Source organism: Saccostrea cucullata, unplaced genomic scaffold (assembly GCF_032062105.1).
Source record: "Saccostrea cucullata isolate Sc308-1 unplaced genomic scaffold, CSIRO_AGI_Scuc_v1 ctg695, whole genome shotgun sequence".
Lineage (NCBI taxonomy): Eukaryota > Metazoa > Mollusca > Bivalvia > Ostreida > Ostreidae > Saccostrea > Saccostrea cuccullata.
The window spans coordinates 383,223-405,452 of record NW_026930941.1 but is presented as its reverse complement, the minus strand read 5'-3'; the positions used below and the strand labels follow the sequence as shown (position 1 = coordinate 405,452).

The 22,230-nt window shown below is 32.5% G+C and overlaps 1 long non-coding RNA gene across 1 annotated transcript; it reads left to right on the top strand.

Moving 5' to 3' along the window:
- The first annotated feature begins 4,317 nt into the window (after window positions 1-4,317).
- On the top strand, window positions 4,318-20,738 carry LOC134230684 (uncharacterized). The gene is made up of 3 exons (XR_009984398.1): window positions 4,318-4,365; window positions 19,881-19,979; window positions 20,240-20,738. It is a non-coding gene; the product is annotated as an uncharacterized LOC134230684 (long non-coding RNA).
- The last annotated feature ends 1,492 nt before the right edge of the window (window positions 20,739-22,230 follow it).

The window sequence follows — 22,230 nt, the reverse complement described above, 5'->3', positions numbered from 1 at the left end:
ATTATTCCACACATTGGCACGAAACCTTACCCTATGTTTTGAATTTTATGCATATGAACAGAGATTTTTCGTAATACCACGCTTAACTCCGGATTCTAACAGCACTTTCCAAGTTAGTCAGAAGGCAAACTTTCCATCTGTGCAAATTTTATTTATGTGAAATATCAAGCTTATTGTTGTTCTGTTGCATTATTTTTGTCACGAATAACAGAGGAAAGGCCGACTGGGAGACGTATAGAGCTGACTGTCTTCGACAGAGCATAAAATTAATGTAAATAAATTAACATACCTGTTTAATTAACTGAAATCCATATGAATTGCACATAATATTCACGTTATTTCCTTTTAAACCCCATTTTACGTATCTTTGTACTTGCCGTCTTAGCCAAATTCTCTTTATACGACATGATCTATTCCCAAGTTACTTAAAGTACACATATGACGTCATTGGTGATAGATTTTAATCAAAATGACAGATACAGCATAACAAAATAAAAACATTTTGTTTTGTTATTGTTTACACGTATCACTTCATTTTCTAGAGTTAAATTACATATGAAAATACCAATATTACGAAACCTTGTGTTATAAAATTGACGTCACTTTGTTAACTATGACGTCATAATATATCACTGATCTAGTCAAGGTAGAATATTTTGTATGCTTCCTTATTACCCCTGCGTTTTATCTTAACTCTACAATTCAAATTGAACTACATTCAATGAAAAAAATTGAATGAATTAGATACCAGTAGGATTAAGCTTGGAACTTTATTCTGTGGTGGAAGGATGTTTAGAAAAAAATATCAAATTTCGATTTTAAACTATATACACTACTAATAATTTTATATTCCCATTGTCCATGTTGGATGCACAAAAATCTGTTTTTTGCAGTGAAAAGTGTTATGCTGGTTCTGAAATATCTAATATATTAATTCTTATGAATTTCTCCGCAATGTGTTTCAAATAGATGACATTTTTTGTAAAAGACCCGGAAAAAATTGAGCTTATTTTAGATTAAATTGACACTTTTTACATCATATACCCACTCCCTTTTTTGATGTTAATTTTTAAGATAATTCTAACCTTTCTGCTTAAATTCAGCAATAGTTTAAGACTTTGAAATATTCTTCTTGCTAATCCTATTTCCAGTGTTAGAAAAATCACATTTTGTGAATGTAGAAAGGTCACTTAAATGATTATGTAAAGTAGTTTGATACTTTTTTTTTATTAGACACAGTTTTTCTTTTTTTTTTTAAATAGACTTATAGTCTAATATGCTCATTGCTTTATTAGGATAATATACCAGGGTTGTCCGTAAAGTTCGTGGACAAGCTGATATTTTAATAAAAGTTGCGTCATACATATTTATTATCAGCATATTTATTATCCTTTACAATATGTTAATAAAAAAATGTAAAAAAAAAAAAATTAATTTTTAATATATAATAACAAATATGACCTCATTATTAGACTTGGAATGGTGACCCGGAGCACCACAAATATTTTATTAAATTTTGTTTAATCACTTTAAATATTTCATTTGTATTTAATAAAATTCCGTGAAAATTTGGATGAATTTAGCATTATGACGTTAACTAAAGTTTTTGCGTCAAATCTGCAAAATTTGAACGTTCAAAGTTACGAAATGGTGGAAAAATCGAGATTAGAAGCTAGTAAGACAGGATCGTCTTTGTTCAAAAAAGTGACGTTTCCGGAAAAGGTGGAGCAAAGAACAGTGATTAAATTTTGTGTCGATATCGGGAAAACGCCATCAGAGACCCATAAATTCCTTTAACAGTCTTGAAAACATTGTAAAGTGAGCCGTTCTTTTGTGTTCAAGTGGCATAAAAGATTTTCGGACGGGAGGGACAGCTTACATGATGACACACGTGAAGGAAAAGCACTTTTCCGAGATTGTAATGCTGTAAAAGAGGAAGTTTGTGACGTGATTGACAGTGATCGGCGACTTACAGTTCGAGAAATTGCGGAATATGAGTCGTGTTTGTGCTCGATGGGTGCCGAGAATTCTGACAACTGAAAATTTGGGGAAAAGAGTAGAATTGTGCCGCCTAGGTTAATTTTTTTTTATAAAAAGTCTTGACAAGTTTTCTGGACAGAATTATTACCACCGACGGGAGCTGGTTCCACTACTATGATCCTGAAACAAAGCAACAGTCCAGTCAGTGGAAAAATACGAACTCTCCTCCGCCGAAAAAAGCCAAAGTTACAAAATCCCTTGGAAAGAATATGTTCATTCTTTTTATGGATCGGAGGGGGGGGGGGGGGGGGGGGGGGGTGATTCTTACACACGCTGTACCACATGGCCAGACTGTAAATTCTGATTTCTATTGTGAGGTAATTAAACTAAAACATTAATTTCAAATATAAAACATTTTAAATAATAATCAATACTAGGGTATTTCTATATATTTAAATTGATATCAACATTTTATTTTTTTTGAAATATTTAGTGTATTTCATTTTATGATTTTCATGATTTTTACATATCATTTCACTTTCTAGGAATAATGCTATTTGAATTGCTAGTACAGAATTATTAGTTATGTGAACATTTTCTGTTAGGTCCCGAGGAGAGATTTGGTACACGCACTTAGAAAGAAACGCCCGTATCTAGCTGCCAACCTAGATCAAGTGATACTTCACCAAGATAATGCTCCAGCACATACCTCTCAGACAACTCAATTGGAGATCGATTTACTTGGTTTTGACTGTCTTCCGCACCCTCCCTACAGGCCGGATTTAGCTCCTATGGACTTTGCCGTATCTCCGTACATAAAGTCTTTTTTACGCGGACAGAGGTTTGAGGATTTGCAGGAGCTGAGACAGGAAGTGCTAAATATTATTTCCAGTATGAAACCAGAACAGTTGGTGCATATTTTTGATGACTAGTTAAAGCGACATAAGAGATGTGTTGAGTTAAATGGTGACTACGTTGAGAAAAATTGAATGTGATTAGCTTTTGACGTCGGGTAACGTCAAGGATTTTCATTTTAGTGCTCCGGGTATAAGAGTGTGTCTTTTATGTATCTGATTAAAATATACTTATTTATGCGTTGTTTGTGATGAAAACTTGCATATGAATGAAATGAAACATGAATTAAATGAAAATAATAGTTTCAGTTATTTCATCAGTGTTTGTCAGTTATTATCAAGGTTGTCCACGAACTTTGCGGATAACCCTTGTATTAGACAGAATGCATCAAGGATGGTAATTTACTTATGAATAAACAATTTGCAGTGCACAAATATCATATTAAATGTACTGAAGGGCCAAAAAAAGCAAAAGAAGAACTCCATTTTTTATTTGATTTTAACTACGCTTTATGTGAAGAAACAAAAAATATACTTAACAAAAAAAGTTTAAAACTTTAAATATCAAGAGCCAGCATCGTTATGGAATTGATTAAATAGCAACCCAGATGTTTCAGTTGAACCTGGATTTGGGAAATTTACACTTCGTAGTTTATGAAAAAAGAGTAAGCTACTCAAACCTAGGTTATACCAAAATAACGTGGACTGTTATTCAATTTATTCCTAATGATATTTAATTCTCAATCATTCAGTACAATACAAAGACAATTATTCTCTTAAAATTCCAACAATAGTTCATATCACAAGTAGTGATTGAATGGATTGATTTGTGTTTGACGTGTGTCACTGGAACTAAGTCAACTCAAGTTATACAATATATATTATTTTTACCCAATAAAATGACGTTTTACAGGTAAAAAGAATTCCCCGTAAAACTTTCTTTTTAAAATCTATGAATTTTTTTATTCCACAGTAAAAGAATCGCTTCCTTTAAAAAACAAGCGACCTCTGCAAAATTGAAATAAACAATGTTAAGAATCGTTATCACAAACTGTGCTAATGAAGATTAATCTCTATTCCAATTTCTTACTCTTAAACAAAAAGCTTATAATAGTAAATGAAATCATGCTTTTACATAAATACCAATATTCTGTTTAGTGAATGAAACAAGCCCCTACCCACTCCTTACCCCTGCCACCAACAAAAAATACTATAGTTAATAAATAAGTAAAATTTAAGCGAGATTAAGTATTTCTTATTAATTATCATATGAACCCTTAAATTACACGTGTAAAATTAGAAAGTGGATAGAATTGAAACAATTTTTTATGATCAACATTCTGTAATGCTCACTTTTTAACATCCAGAATATTCCATTTATTCTATCGTTTTGAGCATCAATAAAGCTTATATCACGTGGTTTTGAATTAGCAGGAAGGTATTTAAAAAGACCTTGGCTTGTTTTATTTGTTAGAATATCGCTGCACATCATTTAGTGTAGAAGACTTTTTCCTAAAGGCTTTATTTGTTTGTGAGTAATTTTCAAATTTTATTTTCAACCTTTGTTTTTGAGTGCACATTATTAAAATCAGCAATTTATTGTTTCGTGATGGAGGAGAGTTTTCAAATAATGTGTATTTGTGTTTCAAGAAAGAGGGTTCGTATTATGTGTTTTTCATTTTCTGTTACATTTTAACTTTCAGTTTAAGTCGCTTCAGATTTTAAAAAATCATATGTAGACATTTTTTGGTTGATCAGACTATTGGTTTTCCAAGGGATAATTCAGACAAATGTTACTGTCATTCATCAAACCAGGATTGATAAAAAGTTATATGGTTGCAATCTACAAAGCAATTGTTTTACGGCTGTTATTCTAATCAGTAATATTAAGTACCTTGATGGGTCATTTGTAGTGTCTTGACTGTAATTAAATGTAATTTTATTTTTCTTTCCTTTTTACAATTCTTAATACTTTAATTTTTTTTCATGCTACCTGAGTTTGATTTTTACAGCAAACGTCTAAAAATGATTTAATGCTTTTAAAAAAGAGGCAAATGCTGACTGGCGTTTTTCATACTAATAGTTAGTCCATTGTCCACTGAATTGATGGTGGATTTTCCCGTCATTTCCTGATTATGACAAGCAGCACAGGGTGGGTGTGACTGGTTTGTAGGGGATGTTCATTCTTTTATGGCACCTAATTGGACCTCTGATATTTTGGAGTTACATGTTTGCTCTGCTCCTAATTTGTATTGTTTATCAGTGGCGTATATTCCATATAGGCAAACAGGTTGTAGCCTACATATCATTTTATCCCAGGAATAAAAGTTTAGTTGAATAAATGGAGGGAATGCCGTTAAGTCTGCTCCGCGGGTACAAAACATGTTGATTTTAAAATGAAGTAATGATAGATAGATTTCAATTAATGAAATCAAATCAAAGTATGTACATCAACAAATCAAATATTGTCACAAATTATATTGTAATTAATTTAAGTTTTTTAGTGAGTAACATTGCGTCGTCTTCTATCCTTTGGAACAAGCCTTATATATATTAATATCACATGATTTCTTTGATCATTCAAGAGTCATTTGTTTTTTATGTGTTGCACAGGAAGGAATCACTATGATGCGCCAAAATTTTTAACTATATGATATGTTGAGTAAATACATTCCCGTATCCGATAATCCTCTCATACCACTGCATGAAATTTGATGAAACTTTCACAGTATTTTGATGTCATATTGGCATTGAGTACCTCTTATTTTATATTTTGATCCGGCACATATTTTGGGTTTCCCAGAGCAAAACATGGAGACTGTCATCATATTCATATACACAGATAAAATTGTAACGTATGTTAACCATATGTTTTGAGAACCATATGTTGAACATAAGTTAATCATACGTTAAACATATGAATTTTCCACAGTATGTTTAACATATAGGTTTAAAAAACCTATGTTGAACATATGTTTAAAACATATGTTGAACATATAGCCAACTCAAAACATATGTTGAACATATGTTTGTGCTAACCATGTGTTTAACATATGTTTAACGTATGTTCAACATATGTTTATTTCAAACATACGTTTAACGTATGTTTTGAATTTGATACTTTTTACAATAAAACATCTCCAACATCAGAAAATGTTCAACAGCTCAATTTTCCTGCGAGTTTCCTTACATTTTAGATAAAGAAGAAAGTATGGTTTCCATACGAATTTTGCCCTGTGATTTTCTAAAAAATGAAACTGGTGTAAAATTTAAAACCTCTTGCTTTTTTAATAATTGAAATTCAATGCAGAAAAATCATACAAGTCATTTTTTCCACATGTGTTTTTAAATGCTAATTATGACATCATAAACGTGTACATTTTCCCATATTTTCTTACAAAGTTGCAGAAGACATCAATTTTCAATGGAATTTTTTTTTCAGATAACATTGTCCACAGGCATAGCCCACAAAGATCTTGAGATATGTGATTTGTTACTGAATTTTGCACAATATATCAAAAAATTAACGTGGGCGACGGCTGTGGACACTGTTTTCTAAAGGAAAATCACCCATGAAATGTGCCATTTTGAGGCTTTTTCTCTTGAAAATAGAGAAATGCTTCAAATTAATGACGTCATATTTGCAGAATAGTAAACATTCATACCAAATTCTTTCCTGATTTATCAGAGTCATTTATTTAACTAATATTTAAGCCACTTTCAAAACTTTTTGATGTCATTACATTTTTAGGGCACAATAAAGCTAAAACCATACCTTCTTCTTATAGATTAAATTCGTAATAGACGAAGTTCAGTTATCCATATTAATTTCTGGATTACATTTTTTTGGACTTGATATTCTATTCGTAGACCCCCCCCCCCCTCCCCCGGTCTAAGAAAGAAATCCTGGACCTGTGCTTGCTTTAAAGCCTAATATAAATTACACGAAATTTATTTTATGTCAATTTTAAACAAATGGACTTCAAGTAAAAAAAAAATAAATTCATATATCAAGATGAATTTGAATATATATACTCACCGTCAATGGAAACGCAACACCCTAATTTTAGGATGAAAATTATATACAGGTTATAACTATGTACCAAAAAAGTTAGGACATCTTTTACTTTGCCAAATCAGTAATTTAACGCTTGAATGAATTTCGTTTCATTACCGGAAGTTGCTTTTAAGCCCTCTTAACAGAATTCAAAGTTTTCCATTTTTAATAAAATTTTAACAATATTTTGGGTTTCCAAGGTTTTGAAACTGTTAATCATAAGTATTGTTCTAAAAGGCCGGGAAAAAATCCCTCTTTCTTTACCAGATGTGATGCCTATATTTCCTCAAAATGACTGATTTTCATTGCTAATGCTAGAAATTCTCAAAATAAAGAAAAAAAGAGCTGTAGATGCAAATATACACTATATAACGACCCATCAGGTTCATGTGTTTTCAATAGCATAAATGGCAGTTTCTTGACCGGAAGTCAAAAAGTTGCTACACTACGCAAGGTTAGAGAAAATTCGAATGCAATATCTGAAAAACATGTATTTAAAAATGCCCAAGAATATTAATTTCGCTTAGATTAAGACATTAATAAACTTAATGTATGGTAGAACTCGGGCTGCATTTGTTGTATATGGCGGACTAGTACGTTTTCATTAAATGGTCGGAAGGGGGGATGTTTTAAAATTTAACGGGTATTTGTTTCTTTCTAAGGTCTAAAAATAACATTTAATGTTTAAATGGAGTATTATTTTTTTGTAAATTTACTTTTTACTGAAATATATTCATTTTTGATGTTATCATTAAACTTTTGAAGGTGACACATAACTCATAAAACATCCCCCCTTCTTGCTATCAGTCATTTTGAGGAAATATAGGCAGCACATCTGTAAAGAAAGGATTTTTTCCCGGCCTTTTAGTACAATACTTATGACTACCAGTTTCAAAACCTTGGAAACACAAAATATTGTTAAAATTTTATAAAAAATGGAAAATTTTGAATTCTGTTAAGAGGGCTTAAAAGCAACTTCCGGTAATGGAAAGAAATTCATTCAAGCGTTAAATTACTGATTTGGCAAAGTAAAAGATGTCCTAACTTTTTTGGTACATAGTTATAACCTGTATATAATTTTCATTCTAAAATTAGGGTGTTGCGTTTCCATTGACGGTGAGTATATACTTATTTACAAGAATGTAGATGCTCATTTCATGTAGACACTATAAAAAGGAAGGATGTCTACTCTGTTACTCTGCACCTTCACCCCCACCGTCTTCAAATCTTCACAATATACATTGTATTTTACTTTTTTAAGCTAAATTTATCAGGTAGAAACAAAAATGTATTGTACATTTTAAACCGTTTTGATTTGGTTTAGTCCGGACCGGTTTTGGTTAATATCGGATAAAAGTTTACGTCACATTTGACGTCACTGCTGCAGTAGAAGTCAGAATCTGATTCTTTTGGTGTTGGAAAAAGGTAAGTGCTCTCAGATATATTTTTTGAAGACTTTTGGCCTAGGTAATGGTGTTAAAATCATTTCATTAAGGTAACAGAGAAGGAAATAAACTTTATGTATAGCGCAGCATTACTATCAACAAGTACAGGTCTTCAAATAAGTGTTGGTGTTCAAATAAGAAAATTTAGATTTGTTTATGATAAATAAAAAACCATACCGATCAAGCATTACCAATTTTTCATGTAAATTTGTTTTCCTTTTGTCAATAGTTATGCTAACATATTATACATGTACACGATCTCGATATGCAAGTGAAAGTAGAAACAGATTGTGTAGCAGTTGAAGTAAAATGTTACCCTCGTGTGCCCATATTTCGACGGTCTTTCAATGTGCTGATATATTTTATTTTATGTAAACAAAAATCCATTGAAATAAATTGAGCGGTAAATTCATCATTCAAATTGTATTCTTTCCTGCGTAAAGATTTATCCAATTCGTCTTATCTACTTCTATTGGTGATGAGTTCAAAAGTGACATGTAAACAATGGGCGCCGCCATTACCGGGTCCTAATTTCGACGGTTACGTCATCGATTGATATGCAAGCAATCAGGAAGGCCAAACAAAACAAATTTTTAGTAGAAATGAAATTTGATCATTTTTTGCAATATAAGCTTAGTTAATGGTAATAGTTGTAAATTTAACATTTAATTTCATCATTTTGTCACTACTCAATGCACAGGGGCCGGTAACATACTGTATTTGATTTTACGTAATCACTATACGTATACAAAAAGGGAAACAACGTCAACCCGAATTTACACAGGGTCGATCTCGGAAATGACTCATGTTTTCAATAAAATACCTTGCAGTTAGTGAAATAACGTCTGGGATCATTCAGCAATAATCACTCTTTAATAAAAATACCATCGCGGTCATTTAAGAATCGTGTAAGTCGTGTTTTGCAGATCCGATATCCTGTCATGCAAGTGATGTAGTTTAAGTCGTCCACTAAATTCGCTAAACATTGCATCTAAGATTTAACGCCAGATGTGATTGGTCAATAGCGCTTTTCTAGAACATATCTGACCAATCACGCTCCGCCTTTTACAAATCATGGGTTTTTTTCCAAAATGTCGTCTGTTCTAGGCTCGGGCCCTATTGTGAACGAAAAAAGCTACCGTATTTGTTCAAATCGGAGATGTCGTACCTTTTAATTGCAATTAACAAAAGAAAAAGATGATTTTCGTGAACGCTGGATCTTTACTTTGTGTTTTCCATCTCCGGAAAGACTTCAAAACTGGAGAAAAAGAGGGAATTTTACCTCGTTTCAGTGGACGACTTAAAGTACATCCACTCGCACAACTGGATATCGAGTTAGTATTACCCAACTTAAATTCTATATAAATGAATGAGGTTTCTGTTTTATTAAAGAATATTTATTGTAGTATGATTCCTAGTTATAATTTAATTGGCTACATTGTTTTTTTTTTCTATGAATTACGAAATATTTCCGAGATCGACCCTGTGTAAATTCGGGCTGACGTTGTTTCCCTTTCTCTTTTTGTATACGTATAGTGATTACGTAAAATAAAATACAGTATGTTACCGGCCCCTGTGACTCAATGCAATGAGGACAGACTGAGGAATTAGTCATACTAGGTAGAGAACCTGTGTGCTGCAACAGTATTTCAGGTGACTCAATACTGACAAGGCACCCCATTCTTCGTTCCATCATACTGAGCCCATTTTGTGAATATAATTATGTCACTGTTGAAAATTTCTTGTGGCTTAAACTTTCAATATACACACTAATAAGCGTAAACAAAATGTTCTTTGATGTCTTTTTATAGGACCAGCCAACAAATATAAACAATAGTTAAGCTAATATTACCTCACTATATATAATCTGCATTTTATTTTTATTTCTTTATTTCTTTATTTTTTTTTTTACATATAATACCATTATTAAATATTATTTTTAGTATATATTTAATGTAAGTAAAGAATGAAATAATTTTGTTTTCAAAAGTAGAAATAGTGGGAAATTTTAAAAGAAACAAATTTGAACATAATATTCGAAGCATTGAAATATTTCCTGTGTAAAGATTCAGTGTAGTACTTAATAAAAAGGGAAAAAAAGTATTTTAAAAAAAAGAAAATACATTACATTTCAGGAAATTGCAAATAATTACCAACAAATCATTAAAATTTAAGTATAACAACACACTTAGTCATGGTGATATTAATTCAAAATATGACTAATTCATTATTTTCTTTTTTTAAAATATAGTTCTGATAAACTCAAAATAAAATTGGCTTGGCCTTGTTTTCCATACCTTTGTCGCGTGAATTTCATTACTGAATTGTCAGTCTATGCAGACGGCGTTCTGTCAAGTTATTTGTAGCAATCATAAACCAGTAATCAGATTTCATATTTGTATCAAAAAGTGATTTTACGCAAGGCAGAGATTTTTTTCGTCTTAAACTATATGCTTTCCTGTCTGAAATGCATTTTCATCCATGATATAGGTAATATGATCGCAAGTCTACTGGGGTACTATGTTTACACAGACCAGCCTGATCTCGCGAGAACGAACCAGATATAAACAAAATAACAAAACCGTCGAAATTCGGACCCTGTCGAATTTAGGACCTTCAACCATATATTCAGATCGTTATCCATACGGTTTTTTAAACAATTTAATGAAAACTTGTTGTTTTTATCAGGCCTATGTATTACATGTAAGCAACTGAAGTTAACTTTTCACAATTTCATCTTTTATATAGTTTCAAATCACATTACATATAACTAAATTACCTACAGTAGTTTTTTTTTTAGTATTTCCAAGAGCTCAACCAGCAGAATCTTTACATTGTAGGCTCCTCCCGTGCCTTAACATGATAAGTTTTCAAATCGTTTGACCATGATCTAAGGGGCTGATGAAATTTCTTATGTGCTCAAGGTAATTAGTTTTTGTGGTAACATATCTTAATTAATAATACATGTAACTATCACGACTTTGGGACTTCTTAATTATTTAATTATTTTCTTCATCATTTCAGAAGCAATGCAGTCACTGTCAGGGAAATGAAGCCAGAATTGTGTAAAAATTTGAAAAATAAATGCAGGATTAATGCTTTAAAATTTGTTCTCTTAATTTCTTATTTTTTACTTAAGGTATTTAAGGACAAGTTTAATATTTAGTTCACACTGTAATTCAAGGAAATACCAATTATTAATACCGGGGGTATAAAAATGTGAAGAAAGAAATAAAATTAACATATGCTCAACATATGAAAAACATATGAACATAAACGTATGTTGATCATATGATCATACAAAACATATGCTAAACATATAATCAACATATGTTTAGAAACATATTTTCAACATATGTTGCTCGTTTTTTTATGGCGAACATATGTTTCGGAACATATGTCAAACGTATGTTAAGCATATGTTGAACATACGTTGCAATTTTACCTGTGTAGTAGGAAGGGGTATCATTTAGTGAGCTCTTGCTCAAAGTACCTCTAGTTTTATTTTTAAAGTCTTCATATATCAACCATTTCTGATTCATGAAACTACAAGAAAAATGGAATATATCAATTCATTCAACAATCCGATAATCTTTTTGAAAACAATAAGGTAAATAATTGTTCAGATATGTATCAGTTTTACAGCATGTTTTAAATCCATTGCCATTCAAAACAGCACTCATTTGAAGGATTGTAACAAACGTTACTAGAGTTATGTCTTTTTTTAAAACATGTTGTGAAAATTAGCGACATCAATCAACCAAACTTGTAAGAGATTTATTAGGACCCGACACTCCAAACCACAGTAGATATGATTTTTTGCATAGAGCATTTTAATATCTGATTTGAATTATGCAAGTAGTTGTAGAGTGTTTCGGCTATTAAGAAGCCTCAACAGGGGCCCGTTTCATCAAAGGTCGTACGCCCAGTCGTAGCGCTACGCCGGTGTAAAGTCAGGACTAGCACGAAGAGTTGCGTTTCATTAAAGAGCGTATCGTTACACCTGACTAAATTTAGGCCAAAATTCTACGTCTTCTCATGGGTAGGCGTAAGTTCGGGCGTAAAGTTTAAATTAAGTAATTTAACTAATTTTAAAACAAATACGAGGGTTGTCCCGTAAATTCGTGGACAAGTTGTCTAGTTTGAAAAATAATCATCACTGCGTTCTGAAATTTTCACCACTTTTTAGTAGATAAATTATGAATATACATAGCAAATTTCAAATAGATATATGCATAGGTAAACAATTTGTGATATTTTATGTTATGTACTTTATCGCCCTACGGCGTACGGATTATAACGTCAAAGTGTCAAAAACAGCGTCACGTTTCATCTTTGCTAAACTTAAAGTTGGATAAGCCCCACTTAAATTTAGAAATTTTATTGATTTACATATGTGAGTATCTATAACCAGTTAAGAAACCAATGTGGCACACTCATGCGATCTGATGAATATTCATTAGCAAGTTACAGACAGTATTCTCTCCATCATTCAACTAAAAGAGAATCTCACATGGACGGTCGACAGTGACAGCGTCCTTTGCTATTACAAATGGCAGTCTCTCCATATGTTTTGTACTATCTTGGGACTCGACCACGAAGACTTCACTAAGAAAACTTTCATTTCATTTATATACTAAAGATCTGGTGATATTTTTCATATTTTCTTTCTTCTGTATTCATTTAAAGTCTCTTATTACAACATCCTAATCTATCTGAACTGCTCTCCGGTGCGCCGTAACGTCATAAAAAGTCGCAATTTTTCGTGTATTGTGTTTATTACTTTCCCATTTCAAATGCTCGGGAAACTGCCAAAAATTAACCAAATGCCTTGAAATTTATAAAAAGACGACAGAATCGATTAAGGAATGGAATTAAGATAATTTTAATCCTAATCTTATGTATTGAAAACTTTTATTACGAATTAATTCTTATGTCTTATCTAATATAGCCTTGCTATTTTTACCTTGCGTCGTAGGACCGTACCTTGTGCACATTCAAGCAGAATAAAATCTTTATTTTTGAATATATATTATCAAAAACATTATGATTCACTTAAATATTATGAATAAACATTTACTGAAAATTTCAGCTTAGTGCGCCCATTACTTTTCGAGAAAAACGCTTTGTCCACGATTTTATGGAACAACCCTCGTAAGCGAATTCTTAAGAAAAAGAACGGTTCTAAAAAGTCTTTTAAATCCAAACATTGTATTATTTAATTATACATACTATGAAGAGGCGGGGGAGGGGGTGTTACAACCACTTAGGGGCGTAGTTGATTGGAGTAATAACATATTTAATTAAATCTTCTCAGAAGAAAATTAAAGATTATATTCATATGGGAGGCGGGAGATCCATTAAAATCGTCTCTTTAGAAGAAAAAAAATCGCAAAAATATAGTTTTTGGAAAAAAAAATCGGTCTTAAAAACACAGTCATCCTCTTTCTAGTTATTTCCTACATTTAACTTAAAAGTATACACGCTATAACTTGCGCCAGTTAAAATACGATTGGAAATTGATATCATTTGTTTATCAATAAAAGTCACGAAAATACTGTAAATTACACCATTAAAATTAAATGCCTAACAAAGTTATCAAATTATAATTATTTATTATCCTGCAAGGAAAGAAAAATAGCTGTTTTTAAATAAATCAATCACGTGACGCCGTCGCTACTTTTAGATTGATAAACACACATGGCGTAAAGAAAACAAGGTAGGCCGTTTGAGATACTACTCACTTTTGACGTGGATGGCAAGTGTCTTACTCTTAATGGTACTTATCTTTTAATGTATTCAGTATCAACCATCTTCTCTGTTATGACGCATATTGACCTTATATTAATAATTGTTGTCAAAATGCAACATACCTCGTTGTCTGTGATTTCCCGTGGACATGTGTTTCTATATATAGGCCTACTGTTTACGCACTTCCTTCATCAATATTCATGAAAAGACTGAATTCTTAATTCCTAGATATGTTTAATTGTTTTGTTATTACAACGACATCTATAGTAAAATTTTGTGGAAAGTATTATTTTTCATTACACTTCATGTGTTTTAAATCATTAATCATTTTGTTTCACACAAAATTCGGCGTTCATATAGCGTATATGACTTTAAAGAAAAAATAAACCTTAAAACCAGGTAGGTTCGAAGAGTCTATTTTTATCTACTCCTCGTCCACAGGCGTCGATTTCGAAAGGATCGGAGAGAGGGTTCAGAACCTCCCGAATTTGCAGATTTATCAACATTTAATATGTTAATATTTCAGTTCCTCTGGGTAAATGTGTATCTGATGAGACAAGTGAAGTCCCTGAGAATCAAAGACGAAACCCGCTGATGGGGGTTTCATAGACAATAAGAAATATTTAAATTGAGAAAATATTATAACTTTTATTATATCGAGGTAAGACGGTCATAATAACACAGTTAAGTTCAATAAATGATTTCTTCTTCTTCTTTTTATCTCAGACAAACATTGATGCAGAAGACATCTTTATTTTTCATGATTTCGTCTAGAAGAGTAAATTTTACATACTATAAGAAAATCTGAGTGAATATAAAGCACATGTAAGAGAACAATTTACATGTTTTTTATTTCCTACATAGCTTAAATTCTAAAGAAAAACAAAATGAAGACTTGAGTGTAACTTAATTTCTAAGAGAGAGACCACGCAAGCAGAGACTTTCTGTAAGAATATCTTTGTAGTCATCTCTATCTCTCTCTCTCTCTCTCTCTGCATACTTGTAAAACGGTACAGTAAATTTAAGCTGCAGATAGTAAATAATTTTTGTCTATAACTGACTGTACTAGAGTCTAGTATTTCGAAAATATTTCATCAACCTTTGCGCCATTTTAATAGTAAATAAAAAATTTGACAAAAATTTAATAGACTTAGAAAGGATTGTCTTACATGTACCTTAGAAGTAAACGTGTAAAATTAATTTCTTGACTCAAAATGTGTACATATGTTAACTGCATTTTTTATACATTATTTTTGCTTTCAATTCAGTATACATATATAATGAAAATAATGTTTTAAATCGTATTCTTTCTCAAACTTATTAGTATTTTATCAGTAGAGTCAGTAATTATCGAATCATGAAATGATTATCAAAGGCGCGAAGTCATTAACCTGTATCAATTTCGGGAAGAAGAGGGGGGGGGGGTGCTGTATATAATTAAAATTCCAAAATAAACAGTTTATCTTTTAATAAAATTCTGATATACATGTACGATCCTTTTTTAACTTTCAATTTATAAGACTTGTCATTGAAATATTGTAAAAACCTTAAATCGATTTCTTATAAGGTACATGTGTCCTACACGACCCTATAAATCAATGCATGTTTCAATCAGTGCAAGTATTTATTATTCTATAATTTGTGTTATTCTATTCTTTTACGGGCTAAAATTATATACATGTTTGTATGCAGTGGACAATGTTTATGTTTTTTGCGCCTGCGCAATGCAACGTTGTCAAGGACTTAGTCCTGCGACTAAACGTATCGTTTATTACTAGACTTACGCCACTTGGTGTAATTCAAATTACGCCTGACTAAATTTTGGCGTAAGTCCCGGAAGTACACCTAAGTTAAGGCTTAAATCTACTACCTTTGATGAAACGGGCTCCAGGGGTCCACAGACATAAAACATGGTGTTTGTTTTAGGTTAGACCGGATTATTTCGTCACCTATATTCTTGTGTTTGCTGTAAGCTATGACTGGTTGAGAATTATGTAAAGTTTGGCAATTGGGATTTTTAAGAATGGTATCCCAATATTTCAGAATTCGTTTCTTCAGTCCTTTCACGCAAGGGTTAAATTTAGTAACCAGGGACCCGTTTCATCAAAGGTCGTACGCCCAGTCGTAGCGCTACGCCGACGTAAAGTCGGGACTAGCACGAAGATTTGCGTTTCATTAAAGAGTGTATCATTACGCCTGACTAAATTTAGGCCAAACTTTTACGTCTACTCAAGGGTAGGCGTAAGTTCGGGCGTAAAGTTAAAAATAAGCAATTTTACTGATTTTAAAACAATTTAGCGAGTTCTGAAGAAAAAGTACGGCTCTAAGAAGTCTTAAAAAAATTGCATTATTTAATTATACATACTATGAAGTGAGTGTGTGTGTGTGTGTGTGGTTGGTGGTGGGTGTGGGGGGGGGGGCTGTTACAACCATCTGGGTTGATTGAAGTAATAATGTACTTCATATTTTAATAGAATTCTTCTCAGAAGAAGAGATTGTCTTATTAGAGATTTCTTCGACCACCAATTCTTTCGTTTTGATAAAGCATTCACACACACATTTAATTGGTGTTTTGTATGTATAAGGTATTGTAAATCGAGTACAATGACTACACATATAACTATTTATTTCCATTTCTAATTTTTCTCTGATCTGTGATAACTCTTTGAAAGTTAGCGGAGTTAATTATAATTTCCTGATAATTCGGCCGAAATGTAAATTAGGCAGGTCAATAAGTCAGGAGCTAAGGGGGCCTAATATGCATGCAAATCTTCGCCCGTTATGCATAAATTATCCCATGTTTCCCACTATTGTTGATGTCTCAGGCATACTATGCTAACTAGACAGCGATTCCTTAAATTTATACCCCCGCTTCATGTCAGTCTGCCCGTCTATTGCGCTTTTGGGTGCCCATCTCTTATCCAAAACTCCTCTCTTACCACTAAATAAAATTTAATGCGACTTCACAGAATCTTTATTAAATATTGCCACTGTGACTTAATTTACTTTTTGGTCGGACTCATATTTTGGGTTTTACATAGCAATACATGTATACTGTCATCATATTCGTAAGGGAGGTGGGAGATTCATTAAAATTGTCTATTTTTATTTAAAAAAATCTTTTCCCCAAAATATTTTTTTTGGGGAAAAAACATCGGTTTCAAAGGCACAATCATCCTCTTTCTGGTAATTTTCTACATTTAATATACAGAAAAAAATAATACATCATAAATCCAAATACAACTGTAGGTTTTTTTAATCATGTTTGAAGAGTCCTTTTCTTATTTTCTCCTCGTCCACATGTGTGGATCTCGAGGGGATGGGAGAGAGTGTCTAGAACCTCCCGAATTTGCAGATTATTCAACATTTAATGTACTGAAATAGAGGCGAAGTTAATTATTTTTCTAGGTATCTGGGACAAGTGAAGTCCCCAGGAAATCTAAAACGCAACCTCAAGTCTCATAGACAATAAGAGATTATTAAATGGGGAAAATATTACTTTTATTATATCGATGTAATACGGTGATAATTACACAGTTAAGTTCAAGAAATGAATTACATGCATTCCTTAAAATATTTTTTTTTTCTCAGACAAACATTGATGCAGAAGACATCTATCTTTATTTTTCACGATTTCGTCTGATAGAGTAAATCATCCTCTGAGATAATCTGAGCGCATATAAAGCACATATAGGATAACAATATACATTTTTTTATTTCCTGCATAACTTACATTTTAATGAAAAACAAAATAAAGACTAACTGTAACTTAATTCTAAAGACAGAGATCACACAAGAATGCAGAGAATTTATGTAATAATACCTTTGTAGTCATTTTTTCGAATCTCTTTCTTCCTCTCTCTCTCTTTCTCTCTCTCTCTCTCTCTGCGTACTTGAAAAACGGTACATCAGATTTAAGCTGCAGATAGTGAAGATTGTTTTGTCTATAATTGTATGAACCTCCAGTCTAGCATTCGAAATTGTTTTATGAACCTTTGTGCCATTTTAATTAATAAACACTAACAATATTATAATGAATCATTTGAATTGACAAAAATTTAATAGACTTAGAAAGGATTGTCTTACGTGTACCTTAGTAGTAGATGTGTAAAATTTATTTCTTGATTCAATATGTGTACATATGTATGCATTATTTTTGCTTGCAAATCTTATCAATATCAGTGTATGTTTACATATGTAAACTGTTTGCATTTTTATACATTATTTTTGCTTGCAAGTATACATTTCTTATAAAAATAATTTTTAAAAAATCTTATAATGTCTCAAACTTAATTACTAGTATATTTTCAGTAGAGTCAGTATGTATCGAATTATGCAATTTATTATCAAAGGCGAAGGCATTAACCTGTTTCAATTTCGGAAAGGGGGGGGGGGCGGCTTTGATTAAAATTCCAAAATAAGTAATTTAGCTTAATTCAGAAATACATGTACATGCACATGTACAATCATATTCTTACTTTCAGTTTATGACTTTTATCATTGAAATGTTGTTAAAAAAAAAACTAAAATTGATTTCTTATCAGAATGATGCAAATCTCCTACATGCACATTACCCTATCAATCCATGCATGTTTCAATCAGTGCAAGTATTCATTAATCTATAATTTTTGTTATTCTGTACTTTGATGTACTACAATATTACATATATATGTTTGAACACAGTGGACAATGTTTATGTTTTTGCGCCTGCGCAATGCTGCGTTGTCAAGGACTTAGTCCTGCGACTAAGCGTATCTTTTACGACTAGACCTACGCCACTTGGTGAAACGCAAATTACGCCCGACTAAATTTTGGCGTAAACCCCGGAAGTACGCCTAAGTTAAGGCTTTAAACTACGACTTTTGATGAAACGGGCCCCTGTACTGTAGGGTTACGTAATGACTGTTCTTTAGTCTTTTTGATGATGAGATTTGATCGGTTTGTGTTGACCGTTTCCTTAATAATAAAGGATCAATTTCCGAAGTAGAGTAACCTCGCTTTGATAAGTGCGTCTTGAAGTCATTGAGTGTTGCTTGTAATAATTTATGGTCAGTAGTATTTCTTGCATGTCTAATGCATTCTCCTTTAATGAATCCTTTAAACACAGCTGCGCTATGAGCGCTCTGTCTGTGTAGATACTGAAAGTTATTCGTTGGTTTGATAAACGACTTGATATCAAGTTTGTTTAAAATTTGAAATTTCGGTCCCTTGTAAACTGTTGTATCAAGGAAGTTCACAGCAGTTGGAGAAATTTCAAATGTAAATGTTAGATGCGTGTGACAGTGATTTCCAATATTGAAGAATTCTTGATTGTGTTCCATTTAACATTATGAAACCGTCATCACTGAATCTGCCGTGGAAGACAATTTTGCTGGCATGACAAAATTGTGCCATTATATGCTTTGTGATTTGACTCATTCTGATGTCACAGATCTCTGGACTGGGGACTGCCCCCATACTTGCTCCTATTATTTGTTTATAATATTTTCCATCGAATTCAAAGTAATTGTTTTCCAAGACGCATTTTAGTAAGAAGTTTAGATCCTCAGGGTCGGGATATGGAATGTCTAATTGCGTTTTATTGGCCTGTGTGTGATCCATACGTTTTAAGCATTCTGTTTCTTCAGATAGCAAACTACATGATACCAAGTAAAGATTATTCATCCAAATGTAGATAGTTCTCTGAATAATCTCCTTTCTAATTGTAAATTAGAAAAAAAAATAGTGATACGTCAATTCTGTTTATTTAGTCCATGATATTTTTACTTTTTTCGACAATTGTCTTAATTTCAGAGTAGGAAGACAACTCTGAAGGAATCGTTTTATTTGGAAGTAACGAAAAAAAAAAAAAAAACAGAAGTCCAAATAGCATCATTTTTTATAAACTTTAAGGTAAAGTTGCTCTATTTGTACCCAATCTGTACGTATGAACGTTGCATTATTTAACTGAAGCTTAAACTTAAATTTTCAGAAAATGAAAATGTAAACTAACATTGATTCAAACAAACCCACTCCGAAGGAACAGGATATATAATGTAACGATCATTTGATGAATAATCATTTTAGTACATACCTGTATAAGTATGTTTTCCCAGTGCACAATTATCAACCGCTATTTTCTGAGTGTGTAATCTCTTGAAGACATATTTTAGGTCTAGTCAGCATGGACCCTGTCAGAAATTTTCTAAAAGGATTTATTTTCCCCAAGATTCAAGAAGAAAGGGAAGAAGCTGATACGGGTTTAACAACCTTCTGTCCTTGTTGTCGTCCAGATTTATTTGGGGTGTTCAACTTATTTTGGAAGCCTTACATGTATGTGAAACTTCGTCCTGTGCAGAGGCAGATGGATGAAATGGGAATACCATATGATCCATATTATTTGAAACAATATGTTTGTGATTGCATGTGTCATAGGCGGCCAAATTTAGCATATTGCAAGTAAATAAATAAAGAAGTAATTTTCCAGACGATATTATATACGAAGACTGAGGCCGTGTGGAGGATATATATCTACCTTTTTAATAGATTTTAAGCAAGTATTGCGTATGTGCTGCAGATAATAGTTCACTATTCAATACCTAAAAACATATAATAAAAGTTTGACCAATGTGCAACATTTTAGTTTTCATTACCTGAACATGCTGAATATTCTGAGTGAATTTCTTTCCTCTTTTATTTGTATAAGTTTGTTTAAAATATTATGTTGTTTCATTTGTAATGTATTATGAAGATATTGTTTGTTAAGCAAACTAACAAAAATATAAAGATCTTAATTTTACCAAAAAATTGAAGTTGTCACGTGGAACCCGTGATACAGATGCGTTCGGAGTCGTCATTCAATTTTCGTAATTTACCAAATAATTACAGGTTCAGGTTCTTCATGTACATAAAGGTTTTTGTGGGGATAATATGTTGATAATAAATGCTTGTATGTGCATATATTTTGAATATCCATTTTTGATATTTAAGGAATCACTGTCTAGTTTTGAGGGTATGCCAGGGCATCAACACTAGTGGGAAACATGGGATAATTTGCATAACGGGCGAAGCCCGTTATGCTAAAATTATCCCATGTTTCCCACTATTGTTGATGTCCCTGGCATACCCTCAAAACTAGACAGTGATTCCTTATATTTTCATTTTTTATTTGTTTTTGTAATCGTCCAGTGTTCGTAGATTTGAAATATACAAGGCATCCATCATGTTTTATATTGGCCGACCTGTGACGTCAAATTTTACTTTAAAAAAATAGTCCCATAAAACACGAAACAAATTAAATGTTTTTTTTTTAATTACTGTATTCAAATATTGACATCTATGAAATAAGCAACAATAGAATTTAAATCGTGAACAAAGTAATCTTGTTAATTGTCATGATAAATATGTGACCTAGATAATATATAGATTTAGCGGAAGCATAAACACGTGTAAGCTACTTGTCCGCCGCCATGTTGAAAGTCAGAGTACAGTTGATAAAACGGGAGCTGGTCAGGAAACCGGTCTGCGTTGATGATAGAAAAGAGGAGGAAGTTGAGTTGTCAGAATTAAATGACTGAGTGACGATGGCAGATGATGGCGTGGCTATAGCGATTTGTCGGTCGGAATTAAAGGACTGAGGGACGATGTCGGATGACGCTTTGGCGATTTGTTGACATGATTCAGTGTTGACGGAAGTGGAGTTCTCATTCTCGACCTCGGTGATGGTTGATAACGTTGCACTGGCAACTTGCTTTTGATCCGAGGATAGCTCCCTGCAATAACTCCGGATTGAAGCCTCATTCCTATGACCGGACATGTACATGATGTGGCGCGCCTCAAACCCAGCATCATTCATGGTTTGGATTGCTGTTGCTCGGAGGCTGTGTGCTGTGTAGCGTTGACATCCTGCCATTTTGCAAATATCAGGTAAGAAATTTACAAACGCTTTCTGGGATAGTGAGTGAGTGTTGTACCAAAGTTCTTGATCGGGATTCGAGATTGCCTCTCTCACACATTTGTTAAACAGATTTGTAGCAGTAATCGGAGTCTTTGATAGGAAGAACTTCAACATTTGAACTGGGCAAATTTTTGATTGTGTTTCGTACATTCGTTTGTCAGCCATCATCTCATGTTTGTCTAGTCCACCTTGGTAGTTTTTCTGCTT